The 10,578-nt window shown below is 40.6% G+C and overlaps 1 pseudogene across 2 annotated transcripts; it reads right to left on the bottom strand.

Moving 5' to 3' along the window:
• Positions 1-6,980: 6,980 nt before the first annotated feature.
• Positions 6,981-10,059, bottom strand: LOC149448784 (metabotropic glutamate receptor 1 pseudogene; annotated as a pseudogene). 2 transcript variants are annotated; one of them, XR_016315507.1, is made up of 2 exons: positions 9,996-10,059; positions 6,981-8,023 (listed from the first exon to the last, which is right to left on the bottom strand). The product of XR_016315507.1 is annotated as a metabotropic glutamate receptor 1 pseudogene, transcript variant X1 (transcript). The 2 variants fall into 2 exon arrangements; XR_016315508.1 differs by lacking the exon at positions 9,996-10,059 and adding an exon at positions 9,567-9,702.
• Positions 10,060-10,578: the final 519 nt, after the last annotated feature.

Here is a 10,578-nt window from a genome sequence, read left to right as displayed (position 1 = left end):
TTTTGTGTGAAATACTTGATTTTCAGGAAAAATATCAAGGGTGCCAACAATTTCGGCCATGACTGTATATCCCATCATATTACATTACATTCAACCGGATCACACAGGTGACTATAAGGACCTCACAGTTGGCACAGAGGGGAATAGTGGAGAGTCTATAAATAATTTCCAGGGCAGTAAAAATATGTAAGAATAAATCTCCGTTTAGCACTATATTAAAGATGGACACATTTATACCAACACTTCTCACCAGTCCCTTGGATATGTGCCAAGACTTGTGATGGAGTAAGCAAAGTCTAATGGATAGAATCGGCTCATGCGGTGAACCCACCGTGATTGGTATCTTTCAAGCAAAGTGTCCCCAAAATGGCCTCACAGCTCAAAGAGCTTGGCCTTCGCTAGGCCTATTCTGTAGGACCTCCCTTTGGGAGGGGCCTTTGTAGTCCATGTGTTCCTATCCAGCTGAGTGTCCATGTTTTTGGATGCAGCGACTTCCCTACACATGACAGTGGCGCGGTAACGTGTAACGTCATTCAGCGGCAAGTATGGACATTGTGACATCATTCCACTGCTTGGCGGGGTTAAGACACCTGCCAAGTGCACCGAGGGACAACCCTACTTAAGTGCACAGCCACCATGTGGTATTTGATGGGCCAGTCGGTGCCATTACTCAGCTCTTTGAGCTGTGGGGCCATTTTGGGGAACTTTGCTGGAAGGATACCAACCACAGTGGGCCCACTGCATGGGTCAAGCCTATCCACTGAACTTATCTTACTCCATCACAAGTCTTGGCACATATCCAAGAGACTGGTGAGAAGTATTTGTATTGATGTGTCCATCTTTAATATAATGCTAAGCGGAGATTTATTCTTACATATTTGTACTGCCCTTGGAATTATTTATAGACTCTACACAATCCCCCTCCATGCCATCTGGGAGGTCCTTGTGGTTATCTGTGTAATCCATGGGAGCCCCCTGGCCGACCCCGGTGTGTAATGGTGAACACTAGCACCATCTAACAATAACTCTTCTATACGAATTATGTACATATACTTAAATGTAAGTAAGAACTAATGGCCTGATCCATCTTTGCACATGTGCTATTTCATTTATACTTGATAAACAATTGTTGTTTCTTAGTTATTAATTGTGAGATCTTATATTGTAGAGATATCTATGCCCACATCATCTTTTTACCTGAACAAGGATATTTTTCTGAAACATGTTGTGATTCATCTGAAGTCTTCACCAAAACTGACCTCACTATAACATTCCAAGCATCGGTTGGGTGTGATGTAATATGATGGGATATATCTATCACTGCATTGTGTTGTATAAAGTATGTATATCAACATTTTGAAAAAGCTATGATGCTATTTTATTTTTCGGAGACATGTGGTTTTCCACGATTTTATGTCTAGTTTCCACAATAAAAATTAGCATTTTGTCTTGTAGATATATTTTAGGTGTGGTTCTGCTTCCAAAAGTCCCAGGGGGTCCATTTCATTGTATCAGTCTTTCTTTGATTATATTTTGGATGTTGGCAGTAATTTGATCACTCCACTCAATCCGTTTGTATATATCTATCTTCAGTTTGTTCAGAGGAGCTTTGAAAATGAAAGACAGAAGCTAATTGGTTGACATACACTTTTTCTCCAGATTCTGTCTGCTCCAGATTCCCAACTTTCCAACAAAGACTTTTGTGAAGGAGAAGTAAAGCACAACCACTGGATAGTTCTGAAAAGTAGAAAACAGCACTTGCATACTGTATATAATGAATAAATATGGCTGCCCCACATACATATGATGTTAAATAATACAGTCAGGTCCATACATATTGGGACATTGACACAATTCTAACATTTTTGGCTCTATACACCACCACAATGGATTTGAAATGAAACGAACAAGATGTGCTTTAACTGCAGACTATCAGCTTTAACTTGAGGGTATTTACATCCAAATCAGGTGAACGGTGTAGGAATTACAACAGTTTGCATATGTGCCTCCCACTTGTTAAAAGACTAAAAGTAATGGGACAGAATAATAATCATAAATCAAACTTTCACTTTTTAATACTTGGTTGCAAATCCTTTGCAGTCAATTACAGCCTGAAGTCTGGAACGCATAGACATCACCAGACGCTGGGTTTCATGCCTGGTAATGCTCTGCCAGGCATCTACTGCAACTGTCTTCAGTTCCTGCTTGTTCTTGGGGCATTTTCCCTTCAGTTTTGTCTTCAGCAAGTGAAATGCATGCTCAATCGGATTCAGGTCAGGTGATTGACTTGGCCGTTGCATAACATTCCACTTCTTTCCCTTAAAAAACTCTTTGGTTGCTTTTGCAGTATGCTTTGGGTCATTGTCCATCTGCACTGTGAAGCGGCGTCCAATGAGTTGTGAAGCATTTGGCTGAATATGAGCAGATAATATTGCCCGAAACACTTCAGATATCATCCTGCTGCTTTTGTCAGCAGTCACATCATCAATAAATACAAGAGAACCAGTTCCATTGGCAGCCATACATGCCCACGCCATGACACTACCACCACAATGCTTCACTGGTGAGGTGGTATGCTTAGGATCATGAGCAGTTCCTTTCCTTCTCCATACTCCTCTCTTCCCATCACTCTGGTACAAGTTGATCTTGGTCTCATCTGTCCATAGGATGTTGTTCCAGAACTGTGAAGGCTTTTTTAGATGTCGTTTGGCAAACTCTAATCTGCCCTTCCTGTTTTTGAGGCTCACCAATGGTTTCCATCTTGTGGTGAACCCTCTGTATTCACTCTGGTGAAGTCTTCTCTTGATTGTTGACTTTGACACACATACACTACCTCCTGGAGAGTGTTCTTGATCTGGCCAACTGTTGTAAAAGGTGTTTTCTTCACCAGGGAAAGAATTGTTCGGTCATCCACCACAGTTGTTTTCCATGGTTTGGTGTTGCTGAGCTCACCGGTGCGTTCCTTCTTTTTAAGAATGTTCCAAACAGTTGTTTTAGCCACGCCTAATGTTTTTGCTATCTCTCTGATGGGTTTGTTGTGTTTTTTCAGCCTAATGATGGCTTGCTTCACTGATAGTGACAGCTCTTTGGATCTCATCTTGAGAGTTGACAGCAACAGATTCCAAATGCAAATAGCACACTTGAAATGAACTCTGGACCTTTTTTTTCTGCACATTGTAATTGGGATAATGAGGGAATAACACACACCTGGCCATGGAACAGCTGAGAAGCCAATTGTCCCATTACTTTTGGTCCCTTAACAAGTGGGAGGCACATATGCAAACTGTTGTAATTCCTACACCGTTCACCTGATTTGGATGTAAATACCCTCAAAATAAAATGACAGTCTGCAGTTAAAGCACATCTTGTTCGTTTCATTTCAAATCCATTGTGGTGGTGTATAGAGCCAAAAATGTTAGAATTGTGTCCATGTCCCAATATTTATGGACCTGACTGTACATAGAATCAAGGTTTTAAAACTGATGCATGCTGTTGCATATTTATCTTAAAACAAAACAAGACATTTCCTTTATGACCAATGTACTTAAATCCCCAACCAGGTCTAATTTCAGGCAATGGGCTAGATAAAGCCTTAATTGTAGTGATTTACATACCAGTGTGAGTCCAACTTCCCATGCCAATTAAAGCAGAGCTAAATTTACTTTCACTTTCATGATTCTGTCCTTCACTGGAGCGGGTATCTTCTGCTATGTTCCTTCTTCATTGGCCAGCATAGGTTGACATCATTCCTGCACCTGCACAGGAGTCAGTCTCCCCGGTACTAAGTGACCGGGTGGTGTGGTGTGAGCTGAGCTGCGCAGTGTGCACAGTGGTCAGGCAGGTAGGTGTATCTTATTGCAGAAGAGACATTGCATGTCTCTTCTGTAATTAAGAGCCTGCCTGCTTGCTGCTTGTGACAGCAGAACTTTAGTTCTGCTTTAAAGTGGAACTGCACTCTCTCAATCAACATTGACTATTTTGAATCCTTATGCCGCTAGCATTAGTAAATAGATTGGAAAGCATATTATATTTACTTGTTTTAAACTATGTTTACATATCTTACTAGTTACTAGTTTCTATGCCTAGGCAAATGATGTCATACATCCCAGTAGTCTTCAGAAGGGGAGGCACACCCTCCTACCTTTATGCCTGAACTAAAGGCAGATGGATTCCAGGAAGTAATTGGCACATGAATTATATGCCCTTATGCAAGATGGCCACAGCCAGATATGCTAAGAAGTGATTTCTAAGCAAAACAAAACATGGGAACATGGATGGATGGGTGAGTTTGCTTTGAATATTAAAAATTAAGTATGGTTTGTGGAGCTCAGATACAGTATAGTTCTACTGTCTGTTCTCCATTCTCTAGTATTAAAAGATAACTACACTTTTGTATATTTTTGGATAGTTTGGGAGAACTAAAAAAAAAGGTATGTTTTCATGTCTGCCTGTGTCAGTGCTGACGGGATTCCCCTACCTATTTTCCTGATGACCATATTCATTTGGATAGAAAATGGGAAATCCAACATTATACAGATATATCTAGGATAGGATATAAGGGGAAAACCTGTGTGAATCCTGTGAAAACATTCATTAAAGTGCCTTAAAGCTGTCCTAAAAACAACAAAAATGTGATAAAGTGCAGCTTACAAATCCTTAAATGTGGTGGCTTCATCAGTTTTGCTTTTTAATCTTTTTCTTTTTTTTTCACCTGGTGATCTGGCCAGTAGCAAACTTCCTGTTTAGGGTGTCTCCACTCTGGATGGATGAGCAACAGAGACACGTCAGCAATGTCAGCCTGGGGGAAAGGGCAGTGTTAGATGCACTAGTAAATTTAGATGGACTTGACCAACAAATAACTGCTGACACATTTTAGACAGTTACAGCAAAGTTTTTTTTTTCCTTTTGGGATAGTTGTTTTACATGAATAGAAGGTAACAATGATTATTTTTCCAACCCTGACACATTTTCCAGACACCAAGAGTGAGAAAGGTGACAAGGGAGGGAACTCCAGCACACATCCTGTGATTGACAGCCTCAGCTCTGTTCATGTGTGCTACGTGAAAGGGGGGGTGTCCAGTGTGTAACTGCAGCTCCTTGTCCCCCTTCTTTGTGAGTCTGTGAAAAATCCTTTTCATCTCTGATGAAAAATCCTTTTCATCTCTTATTACAAATAACAGACTTTATGGCTGGATTATCAGGTAAAAATATGGTAAATAAAGCCTAAAAAAATTAATGCAGTCACCACATTGAAGAATAGTTAAGCTGCAATATATATATTTTTGGTTTTTTGGTTAATTACCACTTTATGTGTACAAGCAACATCACACACACCAGTACCATATGTTTACACCCGTGATACCAGCGGGAGGAAATGTCCTTGCGTTTGTAAAACTTAAATAGCATTTCCTGCAGTGCTTACATTTCAAGATGACATTTTCAAAACAGTCAGCTACATATATACTGTAGGTACAAATCTGAATGGTATTAAGTTATATAACTCTTAACATTTGAAACTAAAATAAAAAATTGTAGCAAACTTAAATTGTAATGTACAAATGTAAGCTGCGTATATCGCTTGGTTAGACAATTTAGGGTTTTGCAAATCTTAATTTTTTTCTGTTTTGCAAATCTTTACAAATTATAGCACAGTTCTAGATGTATCTGTTATTTAGTTTTTCAACACGTTTCATATGTTTAGCAAAGTTAGGATATGTTCATGTTTATGTTGGGTCTATATTCAGTATATATTTATATTGATACATTAAAAAAAAACACAGGAGTATCATCATGCACACAAAAACATTGACACTATTGTTTACTTGTATGGCTTATCCAAAGAAACTATATTGTTTGGGGGAGGGCTAAGCTCTTCAATGAAAATTAATTAATTTATTTTCTGCTTTTGAAAAATTGTCACAGGTACTTGCCTTTCAAAAGAGGAAAAAGTCCAGGCTGTGAAACGGTTCATTTTTATAAAATGGTATAAAAGGCACCATTATTTGTGTTTAGTAATGATGTTGCTTATTCTTATATTTGTAAAATTGTATAGTTCATACACTTTGTAGATGTCTAGACTGGCATGTTCACTAAGCACTCTACCTAGAGCATGACTGGAGGCAGTTCCTAACTTTACTAGCAGAGGTTATTCAAATCATTTAAACTGGAAAATATAAATAGTAGTCTTCTGATTTCATATGATAAAGAAACTCATTAAATGTTGGACTGTACAACTGATTTAGAATAAAAAATGTCAGGTAATGTATTATGTAACATCTTTGTTATGGACGAACTACAAGACAGTTTGTTTACAGTCACAATAGCAACAATGAGTAATATCTAGCATAACTATGCAAAGCATAATTATTCATAGTAGCATTATCTATCTACTATTAGCATACAGTTACATTATAGATACACATGACCTAAGAAAACATGGAAAAAAAACAATTCGGTATCAAGCATTTCAGGTCAATATGTGCTGAATTTCTGTATGACCCAATCTAAATTGTAATCCAGAAATGGTGATTACAATATAAAAACACTCTCTCTAAATCACAAATGCATACATTATCCAGGCTGAACTTTGGCCTGTCCAGATCAACTCACGCATCTTTAGCTTTACACATGTAATGTCATATTGCAAAAATACTTCATATGTTATAATCCAGCAATTATTTGTAGGTCAGTTAGAGTTGGTGTCATGAGTGGGCTTTAGGCTACAATGCCCACCCAAAAGTCCGCACACATATTTTGCAAATATCCTCTATATGACATTTCATAATATTACTTCAGTGCCCACCCACTAAAGTTGCAATGTTCCCCTCTGGTCAGTATCTGTGGCCAGCTCATTTGACAATGATGCTAGTTTCAAAAGCATAAAGTAATTTATGATTGACTAGAATGGGTTACAGCTAGAGATGTCCTTGTATGATCTACAGCTGGTTGCTGCAGGTTACAACATACTGTATGTTGTTTTTGAAATATGCAAATAAATGTGCTAATACATGACAGAATAGAAACTTACATTTACTGTAATAGAGAAAATTAGGAATTTTATGGGAATGTAATAATTAACTTTTAATTACTTCTGTTTTTTTCTTTTTTAAAAAAAAATGATTCAATGTTTCATATCAAAAGCAGAGTTTTGAACAACTTAGGTTCAGTCTTACCTTCAGTGTGGACAGCAGAGACATAAGTCCAGTTATACTTTTTCACAATGTCTAGCATAGCCCTAGCTTGTAGGATATCAGAAGGAACGACTCTCAGGAAATATTTGTACAGCGTTTTATCACTAAGGTCAATACTCGTTGCAGAATAAGCGATCTGTGGAATATCAAAAAGTTGGAGAAGGTTTTGAACTTGGATGGCCACTGAACTAGATCCTGGGCCAATAACACCTGCGATGGGCTTTTTTAATCTGCCCTGGGGAGTTGGAGTGGCATCTAAGCACTTACTGATGCCATCTTTGTCGTCTCTCATTGAGATGAGGGAATCTCGTATGAATTCAATACTCTGCTCCAGGGCAACAGATGAATGCCAGCAGGAATCTCTTATTTCTGTCCCCAGGGTAATGTTCGGTAGCAAGGTCTGATTCATGTTGATTCGATCCAAAGTGTGAAACATGGCTTCTACCCTCTGGATGCCATACTGCTCCCTGATCTCCCCACACTTTCTCTCCGGCACCCTTTCTGCTGGAGGCTGGTGGTGAACGGAGAATAGAGCCCCTATGATGATATCTCCATCCATCCGAGCTACTGATCGAGGGGAAGAAGCAGCAACCAAAATTGCGCCTCTTGTGCAGAACACATCCAATGCTACTATCAATATCAGACCCGGCAAAAAATCCATCAATTTACCAAAGGGCGCCATGCAGATCCAGTTGAAGAAAAATGAAAGGCTTGGAAAATGCAAGTCCTCACGATAATATCCCTTAGTCCAGAGTCTCCAGGTTCCGCCCCTCCAACCTTAGATTGAGTAGATCGATCTTACTGCAAGGCACATTGCCATGGATGGACGTGTCCTGTGAATAAGGAGGGTCAGGTGGTTAGTGCTTGTTTCCTAGTTAGCCTGAAAGGATGCATTCAAAAACAGTGTCAATAGAATGGCTACAAGCTACACGTTTAGACAGAATTCTGATGTGTAAGGAATCCACAGCACATGGCTTGGTCGAGGGTAAACAACATCTTGTTGCATGTCAACTTCACTTTCCATCAGAAGAGGTTGTCATGTCTCTGCTCTAGGGGGATGACAGGGTAGAAAATAGCCTTGCCTCGCCACTTTCCAATTTATGTTAAAAAATGCAACTTGTTTATCTTGTCCTTTTGGCAAGGTCAGCCCTAGTACATGCAGGACAGCTTCTGAATATAAAAGCTACTAGCACAGAAAGAAACTTTCATGGAGCTAAATATCTTTTTTAAACCCCATGCCATCTATTGACTGTGCCATAAGCAGATCTACCAAACTAGTTCACATGAGAAAACGCGATTTTAAATGCAGATAGGGCTGTGCAGTACGTGCTTGATGCCGCTCACTGCTAAGTCATGCAGTTTTCATCAGGAAAAGATTTAACAAAAGAAATTACGGTAATGGTTACTAAAGCAACCAAAGTACTTAAGGAAAAGTTGTGTATGCGTTTCATTAGGTAGTTGCAAAGAAAATGGAGTGAACAGGAAAAGATTAGGATGTTCAATGGACATAGACCATTGGGAGCGGCTGTAGTAGGAGCCCCGCTGGTTTCAGTACCATTGACAGCGCCTATACTAAGCATCCCGCTGGTTTCAACAACATAGCCCTTATAACGGGAACCCCATTGGTTTCAGCACCATGGACAGCGCTAATGTCACCCCCCCCCCCCCCATTGGTTTCAGCACCATGGGCAGCGCTAATGTCACCCCCCCCATTGGTTTCAGCACCATGGACAGCGCTAATGGCATGCCCCCCCATTGATTTCAGCACCATGGACAGCGCTAATGTCATCCTCCCCCCCCCCCCATTGGTTTCAGCACCATGGACAGCGCTAATGTCATCCCCCCCCCATTGGTTTCAGCTTATACCGCTTATACCGGGAACCCCGCAGGTTTCAACCCCATGGGCAGCGCTAATGCCATTCACCACATTGGTTTCAGCACCATAAACAATGCTTATACCGGGAACTCCGCTGGTTAAAGCACCATGGACAGCGCTTATGCCGGGAACCCCGCTGGTTTCAGCACCCTGGACAGCGCTTACGCCGGGAACCCCGCTGGTTTCAGCACCCTGGACAGCGCTTACGCCGGGAACCCCGCTGGTTTCAGCACCCTGGACAGCACTGATGCACTTAGCCCCTCTGGTTTCCGCTCCATGGACAGCGCTTACGCCAGGAACCCCGCTGATTTCAGCCCCATGGACAGCACTGATGCACTTAGCCCTGCTGGTTTCCGCTCCATGGACAGCGCTTATGCCGGGAACCCCGCTGATTTCAGCCCCATGGACAGGGCTGATGCCCTTAGCCCCGCTGGTTTCCTTTCCAAGGACAGCTGTCTCGCTCTCCACCTTGCCCCCCATTCTGCTTAGTTACAACGTACCTGGCCAGTACAGGAGGACAGCGGTCCCCTCCCGTCTGCTATACACAGCACTCGCTTCCTTATCTCCATCTGACTATAACACTCTCCCACAGCCACCGATCACCCACACAGATTTAGCTACCCACACATAAGCAGTTCCAACCACCAGTTCCTTCTGCCGCTGTGGGCGCAATGACTTGCCCACTCCACACAGGACAGTGGCTTAAACTGGATCTCCTACTGACTGGTGACAAATCCTAGCAATCATCAACAGGGATTACACTCCAATTTCTAGACTGTGCACATGTGTGTTCTTAACAAATAATAAACATTTTATACTCATTTAAGTCATCTAAATGTACAATGAATCCACTGTTTATCCTGAATGCACAGAATAGCTACAGAAACCTGGTTACATTATTAACTTGACGAATCAAAGTTAAGACGTACCTGGATGAGAGAAGGAGACAGAATTCTTCTTGCCTTGATCAAATCTTTCCTCTCTCAATACAAGCTACTGCACTGACACAATAAGATGCGGATATAGTATTTTTGTCTGTACTCTAGTGCCCTCTTCCTTCAATACCATTTCACCACAACCAGCAAAGTTTTGCTCAGCATCCATTGTTACGTGCAGAGCATCGTGTAATCGTACACAATTCACTTTCAACGAATATTGTCCATTCACTTTTATTGGCCATAAGGCATGCAGTATACAGTAGGTACTGCCCATTTGTAACAGTTGCATGCAATAAGGGATTTGTTTTTTCAATATATTTTTCTACAATACTTATTTTTAAATAAAAAAAAATATTCTGTAAGAAATAACGTTTTTAGGTGAAAATCTAATACAGAGGAAATTTTACTAAGGTCTTAATCGTGACTGCTCTGGAACAAGAATGTGACAATACTTATTGGGTTTGATTTACTAAAGGCAAATAGGTTGTTCACTTTGTTAGGGAATTTTCTGTTAGCTTAGTAAATGAGGTGATGTTCTACTGACTTCCATCATTCAATGACCTGCAAGCAAATA

Source organism: Staurois parvus, unplaced genomic scaffold, assembly GCF_062004578.1.
Source record: "Staurois parvus isolate SC_StPar_1 unplaced genomic scaffold, SC_StPar_1.0 ptg000657l, whole genome shotgun sequence".
NCBI classification, from domain to species: domain Eukaryota; kingdom Metazoa; phylum Chordata; class Amphibia; order Anura; family Ranidae; genus Staurois; species Staurois parvus.
Note: the sequence above shows the minus strand (reverse complement) of the source record. Positions and strands in the feature narration are given on the sequence as shown.